The sequence below is a fragment of the Henckelia pumila genome, unplaced genomic scaffold (assembly GCF_033568475.1).
Source record: "Henckelia pumila isolate YLH828 unplaced genomic scaffold, ASM3356847v2 CTG_525:::fragment_3, whole genome shotgun sequence".
Classification (NCBI taxonomy): Eukaryota; Viridiplantae; Streptophyta; class Magnoliopsida; order Lamiales; family Gesneriaceae; genus Henckelia; species Henckelia pumila.
In genome coordinates this window covers 4,915,482-4,927,272 of record NW_027331857.1, presented here as the reverse complement: position 1 = coordinate 4,927,272, position 11,791 = coordinate 4,915,482, and the positions used below count along the sequence as shown (strand labels likewise).

The 11,791-nt window shown below is 35.1% G+C and overlaps 1 pseudogene; it reads left to right on the top strand.

Moving 5' to 3' along the window:
* Positions 1-3,088: 3,088 nt before the first annotated feature.
* Positions 3,089-9,875, top strand: LOC140873346 (zeatin O-xylosyltransferase-like; annotated as a pseudogene).
* The last annotated feature ends 1,916 nt before the right edge of the window (positions 9,876-11,791 follow it).

Below are 11,791 nucleotides of genomic sequence, written 5' to 3'. Positions count from 1 at the left end.
TGTCACGAACGTCAGCGCAACATCGAAAAAAAGACTAAAATTCTAAAAAAAAACAAATTAAAGATAGTGAACTAAAACTGAAATCTGAAAATATAGAAGACCAAAATCGCAAAGTTATACAAATTATATACGAGACCAAAAAATTAAATTTCTATGATGATGATGATGATGATGATGATGATGATGATGATGATAATAATGTATACAGGGACGGACCCAAAAAATTTGGTCGGGGGCACATTTACAGACGGAGCTATGTGTTGTTTCGTCCGGGTGGTCGCTTGGACGACCTAATTTTTTTTTTCTATTTTTTATACATTAAATTTAGTTAACTTTGTCAATATCCCGTGAAAAATTTTAAAAATAAAAATATAAAAGCTCAAAACATTAAAAAATAGAGAGCTTAGAAATTTTAGTTTGTATAGAGATAAAATATGGCTCCGTTATTGAATACAATTTATAAAACAATCATGAATGTGCATTTTATATCAACTAAAAGACGGCTAAAAAAAGTTAAAACATTATAATCAATTCATAATAATTCATTATACAATCATTTGATGAGTTATTAAACATATTTTTTTGGAATATAATACATCAATATTATTTAAAATTAACATGTACCATATTTTATTTTATTAAAAAATTAATATAAATATACACTAATAATTTTTAAAAAAATTTGAGGGGGGCATGGGGTCCCTACTTGGGTCCGCCCCTGAATGTATATGTAAGAAATCTACATATAAATCATCCAAATATATAATTAATATGCCTCAAAAAAAAATTATGTGCGTACGTATAATTAATATCGATTTGTATTATTAAAAAATTAGAAGCAAATCTTTTATGGATCCGGTTAGATATTTTTTAATGATATAACTATATAAACTCCCAATGATCAACACCTATATATTATAACCCGCAGAAAATATTTAGTTTCTGGATGCGAAAAGTCGCTTGGTCCTCGATCAATTGAAAATGGCGGAAAGCTTGCTCCATCAAAACGATGATGAAGCAGCCCATGAAGTTGCAGTGGTAATTGTAAGGGAATGAGGGTTGTACATAAACAGATTTAGGTGTTGACACAACACCTCCAAAAATATTTTGAATAATATGCAGCGAAAAATAATTAAAGCGTGAATAAAATAAACTAGCAACCAAATAAATAAACTCAGATATTTAAATAAAATTATAAAATACTCTTGCATTCCCTCAGGGCAAAACTTTCACTAAAAAACGATCAAAGAGTTTTTCAAACCCTAAAACTAGTGTTTATTTCAAAAAAAAATTTATCAACAACAAGTGAAAAAATAAACCATAAAAACAACTCATAAATATTTTTAAACGATAATATAAAATTTAAAAAATATAAGGCTTTTTTTTGCGGTATAAAACAAAATATATCGATGCCATATTAAAATCTTGATATATCGTAAAACTTCGATATAAGCTATATGTTATTATATAAACACAAAATTTCCATATACAAAACCCATCATAGAATTTCTATCGGTTTGCCGCCCAGCCTCCCATGTTCCAAGGCTTGTTGCTGGTAGGGGTGTCAATTCGGGTGGGTCGAGTAGGTTCGTGTTGGGTTGACGAAAAAAATATTTAAAAAATTCTCAACTTGAACCCGATCCAAACCTAAACTAACCCGAAAATAGTTAACCTGAATCCGAACCCAACTAACCTGACTAACCCGAATCAATCAGATTTTTTTTATTTTTTATTTTCAAACAAAATAATTAAAATTAAAAAATATTTTAAAAAATAAAACACAACCGCTTTCTTCCACTGCTCGAAGTAAATTAAAAAAGGTTTCCTTTTTGTTAAGAGAGAAAAAAAATGACTGTACGAATCATGCCAAGACCATAGTGGTCACAATTCACATGCACGATGGGTCATGCATCGCTAGGTTTTTTTTAAAAAATAATTAAAAAATAAAAAATTAATAAAAATAAAATTTATTACAATCTGGGACAGAATGTAATGTAATTAATTAATGAAAATGATATTTAAAGCTATTAAATTAATTTTTTTTAGATGGCCAAACTCGTCGAGTGTAATGATGAATAAATTAAACTTATTTTTTTAGAGAAAAAAATGCAATTTTAGTCTTATATATTCGTTATTTTACGATTTCGATCTTCTATTCGTCATTTTTAATTTTGTCAGCTTCACATCAACAATGCATTTTTGTCACGTTAGCGTCACATCGAAAAAAGTACTAAAATTGCAAAAAAAAAAAACGAAAAATTCGATGCTGGGTGTAAAGACACTGTCCTTGCAACACTAAAAATATAACATACTAAAACTGAAATTTAAAAATACAAAAGACGAAAATCGTAAATCTATTCCTATATATTATGTAAGAGTCTTTTAGTGGTCTCTTGGTGTGCTCATTAAAATAATACATAAATTTAAAAATAAAACACAACCGCTTTCTTTCACTATCTCATTTTTTCCCTCAATTATGATTTCTTTTTTTTTCTTCTTTTTTTCATCTAACTATTTTTTAATTTTCTCACCAATTTTATATATAATATATAATACAATAATTTTATTTGATACTTTTAATTAAAATATAATTTTATTATAAAAATAGACTATTTAGCACGCAATGCGTGCAACAAAGTGGCTAATTAAGATATATGCAAGAACAAAAAAGCAAAGCAATTTTCTCTTTTTGGGATATCCAAATAACAAAAAGGCTCGAGGTGAAAGGGACGTATTTCGTTTTATTTGCAAATCATTCAGTTAGATTTGGCCTCACATGCATTGTTTTCAGAATTCTAAAATTCAATTAAATCTAATAACAAATTAAATATATAAATTTGAAAATTCTAATAAATATGTATCAGTATTTATTCAGAAGGTGAAAACTTAAAATACAGATATATATATAAAAAAAAGTTTTTTTAAGACAAAAAAAAAAAAAAAATTATTGTACGAGACATGCCAAAACCAGTCATGCCAAATTCACGTGCTAGGAAATGATGATTCCTTGCCCTTTGTCCTAATTTCAATGGAAGCTGAGCCACATACATATGTAGTCATAAGTCATGTACCTCCTTGCAACCCCGAATTGAAAATATTGTTCTCCGGACACGAAAAGTAACTTCATCTTTCCATTAATGCAAATGGGAAGCTTGCTCCATCAAGACGATGACGAAGCAGCTCGTGAAGTTGCAGTGGTAATGGTACCATTTCCAGCTCAAGGGCATCTCAATCAGCTCATGCAACTCTCTTGCTTGCTGTCCAAATATGGCCTTCAAGTACACTACATCGGATCTTCCATCCACATTCGCCAGGCCCGAGTTCGTGCCAATGGATTAAGGTCCCGTTTGGTTTCAAAAACTAAGCCAAAAAAGCACTTTTTTAAATGCTTTTCATTTAATAAAGTGTTTGGTTGACCAAAAAAGTGCTTAAATAAGCACTTTTTTAAGTCAAAACTAGAGCTTTTTCAAAAGCCAAAAATTATAGCTTAAAAAACTTTTTTTAAAAAATGTCTACCAAATCCAAACGGGTCTAAATTCCCAGGATTTATCTAAGATTCTTTCTCATGACATCCCAATTCCAAGTTTTGAATCTCCTTCTCCAAATCCTGATTTTTCCACCAAGTTTCCCGTGCAGCTCCAACCGGCCTGGGACGCCTCGTTGAGCCAACGATAACCTATTTGCGAATTCCTGCGGGAAATCACCAAGAAATTTAAAAGAGTGGTAGTGATACACGACCCTATGATGGATTCAGTAGTCCAGGATGTTGTCTCGGTGCCTAATGCAGAATCCTACATTTTCAACTGTATATATGCCTTTACTCATGCAACTTATACCTTGGAAAACAAGGGGAAAGGGTTCCCGTTCGAGCTTCCAAAATAAATCCCACCTTTTGAAAGGTGTGCATCTGATGATCTCCTGAATTTTGTTGCTCTGCAATCTGAGTTTTTGCAGAATAGAGCTGGAGATTTATACAACACCTCCAGAGTGATAGAAGGACCTTACTTGGACATTATGACGAATAGACAGATTGCAGGTGATAGAAAAATTTGGGCCATTGGACCAATAATCCCAACCACCAACTTTCCTTCCCGTGACAGCCCACCGAAATGTTTCCTGTGGCTCGATCAACAGGAGCCAAGTTCTGTCATTTATGTATCATTTGGGACAACAACTTCTCTCTCCGATGAAGAGATAAAAGAGCTGGCAATGGGATTAGAACAAAGCGGACAGAAGTTTATCTGGGTTCTAAGAGATGCAGATAAAGGCGACATTTTTAGTACTGGCGAAACGAGGCGAGCAGAGTTGCCAAAAGGGTTCGAAGAGAGGGTGGAAGGGGTTGGAATTGTGGTACGAGATTGGGCGCCGCAGCCGGAAATTCTCGCGCATCCGACGACAGGTGGGTTCATGAGCCATTGCGGATGGAATTCGTGCATTGAAAGTGGGCATTGTTGTGAGGGAATGGGATCCAAGTGGAGAAGTAGTGAAGGCTTCGACCATTGCCAACGTTGTGAAGACATTGATGGCATCAGAAGATGGAGAAACGATAAGGAAGAGGGCTGAGAAGTTGGGTGCTGCCTTGCGACAGTCGACCGAGGAAGGCGGTGCTTCTCGACTCGAGCTCGACTCGTTTGTGGCTCGTATCACCATGTAAAGCATTAATTTGTAGCCTAACCAGCGAATGATCAATGTCGGGTGTTGCGATTAGGAATTTGGTTTTGTTAGGTATTCTCACACCTCATTCCATCCACCATCTTCAGTCTTGGACCTGTTCAAAGTCACCAAAGAAGGAGCACCGAGCAGCCTTCGTTCTTTCAGCTCTTCACGCACTCTGCCGATCGAGATGGAGGCGCCCAGAAAAAAGAGACGAGGCACACCCCCTCTGATAGGGCACTTAGTGGGTTTAATAAAAGGGGCTTTAAGATGGGCTGGCTAAGAAAAAAGGGTAAGTTGGGCCAAAGCCCAACAAATCTCCACCTTTTTGGCCCAACGTCGGTTCACTGGCAATGGAGAGTCACCTAAAGCATCATCATCGTCCCACAACACAACACAAAGTTAGTACTCACATCAAAAAACATGTAGCAAACACAAATTAAGCTACAACATCACACATATACATAGCCAATCAATCACGTGTATCAAAGTTTAAAATTTTCAAACACGATCTAAAATTTTCAACAGATAAGCACTTAGTTCCCATATCAGCAGGATTAAATTCAGAAGGAATCTTTTCAAGATAAACTATACATTTTGCAACCACATCACGAATGTAGTGGAACCTAACATCAATATGTTTAGTTCTATCATGAAAAACAGGATTCTTACACAGTTGGATGCCAGATTGACTATCAGAAAATACAACAACTTCACCTTCAAGAAAACCAATTTCAGAAATGAGTCCTTTCAACCAAATAGCTTCTTTTAACACTTCAGTGACAGCTACATACTCAGATTCGGTGGTTGAAAGGGCAACAATGTGTTGTAATTGAGATTTCCAGCTAATACAAGCACCACACAATGTAAACACATAAGAAGTTGTAGATTTTCTATTGTCCCTATCATTGGCATAGTTAGAATCCACATATCCAACCAATTTAACACCATTTTCAGATCTGGAAAATTTTAAACCATGTTTCACAGAACCATTCAAATATCTCAACAGAAATTTGAGAGCTTCCCAATGAGAAACTCCAGGATCAGACATGTACCGACTCAAGCAACTAACGGAATATGCAATGTCAGGCCTTGTGCTAACCATTAAATACATGACAGAACCAATAGCATTAGAATAAGGCACATTCTTCATGCATTTAATATCATGTTCAGTTTTAGGAGATTGCTCTTTACTTAGAACAAAATGACCAGCTAGAGGCACATTGACAGGTTTGGCATTTGACATGGAAAATTTACTCAAAACTTTCTTAACATAAGTATCTTGATTCAATAAAATGATAGACCGCTTTCTATCCCTATAAATATTCATGCCAAGAATCCGTTTAGCATCTCCTAGGAATTTCATATCAAATTTAGCACTCAAGCAATTTTTGACATGCTCAACAGTTTTCACACAAGAACTAATCAATAGCATATCATCCACATAGATAAGCAAGAAAACTGAAACTTTAGCATTTAGTTTGAAATACAAACAATGATCATAATTACTTCTAGTAAAACCCAAAGAGATCATGCATTCATCAAACTTTTTATTCCATTGACTAGGAGATTGCTTCAAGCCATACAAAGATTTCTTGAGCAAACAAACATGATCAGGATACTTAGAGTTCACAAAGCCTTCAAGTTGCCTCATAAAAATTTTCTCATTTAGTTCACCATGTAAAAAAGCAGTTTTAACATCTAACTGTTTTAACTCCCAATCAAACTGAGCAACAAGAGCAAGCATAATTCTAACAGTAGTAAATTTCACAACAGGAGCAAATATTTTGGTATAGTCTATCCCTTCTTTTTGAGTAAAACCCTTAGCTACTAACCTAGCTTTAAATCTGACAGATTCACACTCATTCTTGACCTTGAACAACCACTTACAGTCCACAACAGAACAATTTTCAGGTTTAGGCACAAGAATCCAAGTATTGTTAACATGCAAAGAATTAACTTCTTCTTTCATCGCATTTAACCATTTTTCAGAATTTTCAGATTTTAAAGCTTCGTCATACGACTTAGGTTCAACATTATCAATAGATTCAAATACAGTGAATGCATAAGAAGTCATGAGAAAGTTATCAAAGTGTTGTGGAGGCCTAATATTCCTTCTAGATCTATCTTTAGCTAATTGATAATCATTCAAGTCATTTTCATGCACATTTTCACTAATTTCCTCATGCATATCAGAATCATCATTAGCATTATCAGACAGATTATCAGACACTTCATCCACAACAGGCACATTCTGCACATTTTCAGGAACAAGACTTGGACCAGGTAAATGCTCCACCTTGTTTGGAGCAGTGGCAGCTTGGGGAATGGGTAAGGGAGCAGATAAACATGGAAAATCAGATTCATTAAAAACAACATCCCTACTGATTAACACTTTAAAACCAGCTTGATCCCTTACCCACAATCTATAACCCTTAACCCCATCAGGATAGCCAAGAAAAACACATTTTACTGATCTAGGTTCAAGTTTATCTTGTTTCTGATGCACAAAAGCAGAACATCCAAAAACTTTCAAGTTTGAGAAATCAGTTTGCGTACCAGACCATACAAATTCTGGACACTTACCATTCAAAGGCACAGAAGGGGATCTATTTATCAAATAAGCTGCTGTACAAACAGCTTCACCCCAGAACTTTTTTGAAAGTCCAGAACATGCAAGCATACACCTCACCCTTTCAAGTAAAGTTCTATTCATACGTTCAGCAACACCATTTTGCTGAGGCGTATAAGGGACAGTCTTGTGTCTTTGAATACCAGATTCAGCACACAAGTTGTCAAACAATTTGTTACAAAATTCAAGACCATTATCGGTTCTTAGAATTTTAATTTTCTTACCAGTTTGATTTTCAATCAAGTTTTTCCAGTTTTTAAACTTTTCAAACACATCAGATTTGTTTTTTTAATAAAAACACCCAAACTTTCCTTGAAAAATCATCAATCACAGATAAGAAATATTGATTTCCACCATGCGTGGGCACACTAGCAGGACCCCAAACATCAGCATGCAAATATTCAAGAATTTCAGAAGTGACGTGTTGTTTGGGACTTGGGGAATAAGGAAACTTGACTCTAGATTGTTTGCCTAGAATACATGCATCACAAAATGGCACACAAGACAATTTTTCAGTACCAAAGTAACCATCTTTATGCAAAATTTCTAAACCTTTAGAACTCATGTGACCTAGTCTTTTGTGCCACAAATCAGTTTTATCACTCAAGAAAATGTTCACAAAGTTTTGCATACAAGATTCAGGTTCAGCATGGCAAACATACAAGTTTCTCAATTTTTCAGCTTTGAAAATCACCAAAGAACCTTTCAAGATTTTCATTACCCCATTACCCCATCTACCCTGTAGACCGTCATCTTCCAAAGCGGCACAGGAAATCAAATTTTGACATAAATCAGGGACATGTCTAACATTTTTCAAAGTCAACACATAACCTGAATCAAATTTTAAGCATACATCACCAAGACCAGCAACTTGGCACATTTTTTTATTAGCCATAGAAACAGACCCATGCTTCACTTCTTTATAAGTAGAAAACAGGTTTTTGAATGGAGACATGTGAAAAGTGCACGCAGAATCTACAAGCCATTCATTTCCACAAAAAGCACTTGAATGCACAGAATTCACAGTAGGCACATCACATACTTCAGTCACCATAAAAACATCACCCATGTTTTCACTAGAAGAAGCCATATTAGCAATATCATCATTCTGATTTTCGTAATTCTGGTTTTGTTTTTGTTTAGGCCTTGAACAATCTTTAATGTAATGACCTGTTTCACCACAATTAAAACACTTTCTGTTTTTAGGCCTTGACTGAGATCTTTGCTTACTCTTACCTCTATTTTTCACAGAAGATTGATTAAGGTTGTTTGAGTGTCTTTGAAAACGATTTTTAGACCTTCCCCTAACAAACATAGCCTCACCAGAATTATAACCACCCCTATTGGTTTTCAAATCAATCTCTTTGCTTTTCAGACCATTCACAACAGTTTCTAACGTTATATTGTCTCTACCATACTTAATAGCAGATTTAACATCACTGTAAGAATCAGGAATAGCATTCAAGAGAACAATAGGTGTGTAATCATCAATGTGTTTATCTCCTGTTTGCTTAATATCTTGAATTAGTTTGGTAAACACATCAATATTTTCATCAATGTCCTTGTTCAAATCGAGTTTGAAACGGAAAAATTTTTCAAGTAAAAACAATTTACTCGGCAGTGAAGTCTCCGTATAGAGCTCTTCTAATTTTTTCCAAAGTTCTTTGGCCGATTTCAGTTTACCCACTTTTCTTAGCACAGAATCAGATAAATTCAAGATAATAGAGGAGTAAGCAAATTCATCCATTTCAGCTTTTTTTCTCAGCCGTTTCAGCAGCAGGATACGACAAATCTATTGCTTTGAAAACTTTTTGTTGTATTAAAATTCCCTTCATTTTCTGCTGCCAAATCGAGAAATCCGTTTTCTCATTAAAAGGTTCAAGATTGAAACCAGTGAATGCCATTTTTCACACAGAAAAAAAGGACAAGCAAATTTTCACACGGCAGTAAACCACAGATTTCAGCAAGCACAGCGAAAGCAACTAGTAAGCACGAAAAATCCTAGGTTTCTACCAGCACGTAATCGCAATACCTAAACCGCGGCCAGCGGCTACTACTAAAGCGATAAAAGAGGATCAAGACAATTTACCAGAGCGAAACTCTAAGTAAGAGTTTCGATCCCACGAACCAGTACGACACGCAACGACGACGAAGGGAAGCGGGCTGTCCAACGAACACAGCTACTGTCCAGCGACGTCGGAAGTCCAGGCAGCTCGGCTGAAGAACAGCAGCAACGGCAGTTGCTATCCAAGCTATTCCAGACGGCGGCGGCGACTCGGAAATGGACCAGAGGCTCTGATACCACTATTAGGTATTCTCACACCTCATTCCATCCACCATCTTCAGTCTTGGACTTGTTCAAAGTCACCAAAGAAGGAGCACCGAGCAGCCTTCGTTCTTCCAGCTCTTCACGCACTCTGCCGATCGAGATGGAGGCGCCCAGAAAAAAAAAAAAGACGAGGCACACCCCCTCTGATAGGGCACTTGGTGGGTTTAATAAAAGGGGCTTTAAGATTGGCTGGCTAAGAAAAAAGGGTAAGTTGGGCCAAAGCCCAACAGGTTTGAATAATATTTTGTGTCTCTACTGTTGGGTGGTCTTGTAAGGAATATTTGCGAGTTGTGTAATTGAATAGTTTTAGTCTCCGGAAAATGAATGAAGATGGTTTTTTTTGTTTTCTCAACAACATATGAATCACGAAACCCAATAATGGTTTTCTATATATTTTGGTAAAATTTTGCAACTGACACCGGGTTTACCTCAACTTTTCTAAATGGTATTACCTCATGGTACATCTAATATTCTATTATTTGATTAAAAAACATTTTTATGTGTAGTCAAATGCCATGACCTTAAATGTTTAAACCAATGATGGTCATTGGATATGGGGTAAGACTATGCTCCACCAGGTGTGCTACACCAGATGGAGCTAAGCCCTTGGATCAAGGGAGGGCCCACATGATAACATGTGGGTCTCACATATTTTCATGTGGGCCCTATTGATCCAAGGGCTATGCTGCACCTGGAGAAGAACTCCAGGTGCAGCATAGTCTCACCCTTGGATATGTAGTGAGGGTACGTATTTCCCGCACGGTAAAATCTTATTAACCCTGATTGTCGATGGGGACGCAATTCTAAGGCATGGCCAGCCAACCTAGCCAACCTTCAAAAGGGTTAATTTCATGCTAGCATAAGGATAGTATCCTAATATAAGATCCAATGACCCAAAATTGATTAAGAAATGTAGGGTCCATGAAAATATGTGGACCTCACATGTTGAAATTAAAATTGAATCATTGGATGTAGTGTAAGGGTACTACCCTTACGCTAGCCTTCAAAAGAATATTCCAATTTCAGATATATATTTTCTAAAAATTCAAACTTAATTGTTATAGCATTAGGGTTTAGCTGAAAAAGACATTATTATAGATTACTATCTTTTATGACATTTAATATGAAAATCAATCCGATTAGAAGTTAATTAATCATATAATTTTATTTTATTAAAAAAAATACACCAGGAGAGGGGAAAAATTGAATATATATGCGATTTTCTTCATGATTTTTTAATGTCCAATTTTTCTTTTAATCGTTTGGCCGTTGAATTTATTTATTTTGGGAGTAAAACATGTAATTGTTTTTTTTTCGTATTGACATATTTAATTGGTTGGTGCACTATTATATTGTATAGAAGTATAAATTATAACAAGAAAAATTGACCCCCAAATAAATAGAACATAGTTTTTGTAAAAAAGAAAAGAAAATAAAGAGTTAAAATGTGTTAAAAAAAAGGTCAAAAGAGGGAAATAAAAAAATGAAAAATAAAAAGAAAGAATTAAAAATGTAAATTGTGATGTAAGCCCTTTTACTCCCACCACATCCCGTGTGAGGATGCCCACGGTAGCTAGGGCCTCCAGGGGATCGATTCCACAAAAACTAATTAAAATTAGTTGTATATGTATGCTTTTCAAGTAGTTTTATGTAAATGCGATAAAGATTGAAAGTGGAATTATATGTGTGGCATGCAAAATAGCTAGTGGCGCCTTGGTCGTCGATGCTCCCATTTAGGATCGTATATATCAATTCTCCATTAAAGGGTAATAATGATTAATGGGGTCATAAAAAAGACAAATGTGATCCTTTATCAAATTCAAAATATCCAAGTTTGAATTTTATTCTAGGCTAGAAGAGTCCCATTAATAGGCATGATGTGCCACATGACCCGAAAGTTCGAAATTAATGAGACAATCTTATGAATTAATTTGGGCACGATAACTAAGGCTCAAGGGGGTTCTTGCCGGCCATATACACTAATATATATTTGTATGCTTATACTTTACGTTGTTTAAATATATTTTGCTATTCTACTGATAATCCGTTAAAAGATGTTTTAGTTACAATAGTGGAAATGTGGTATATCACTTGGGTTTTTATATTTTTTACGTTGCAACAAGTAAAACGTATACAAGCAATGGGAGGTTCATAAAATGCTAGTATAAGGTAATATT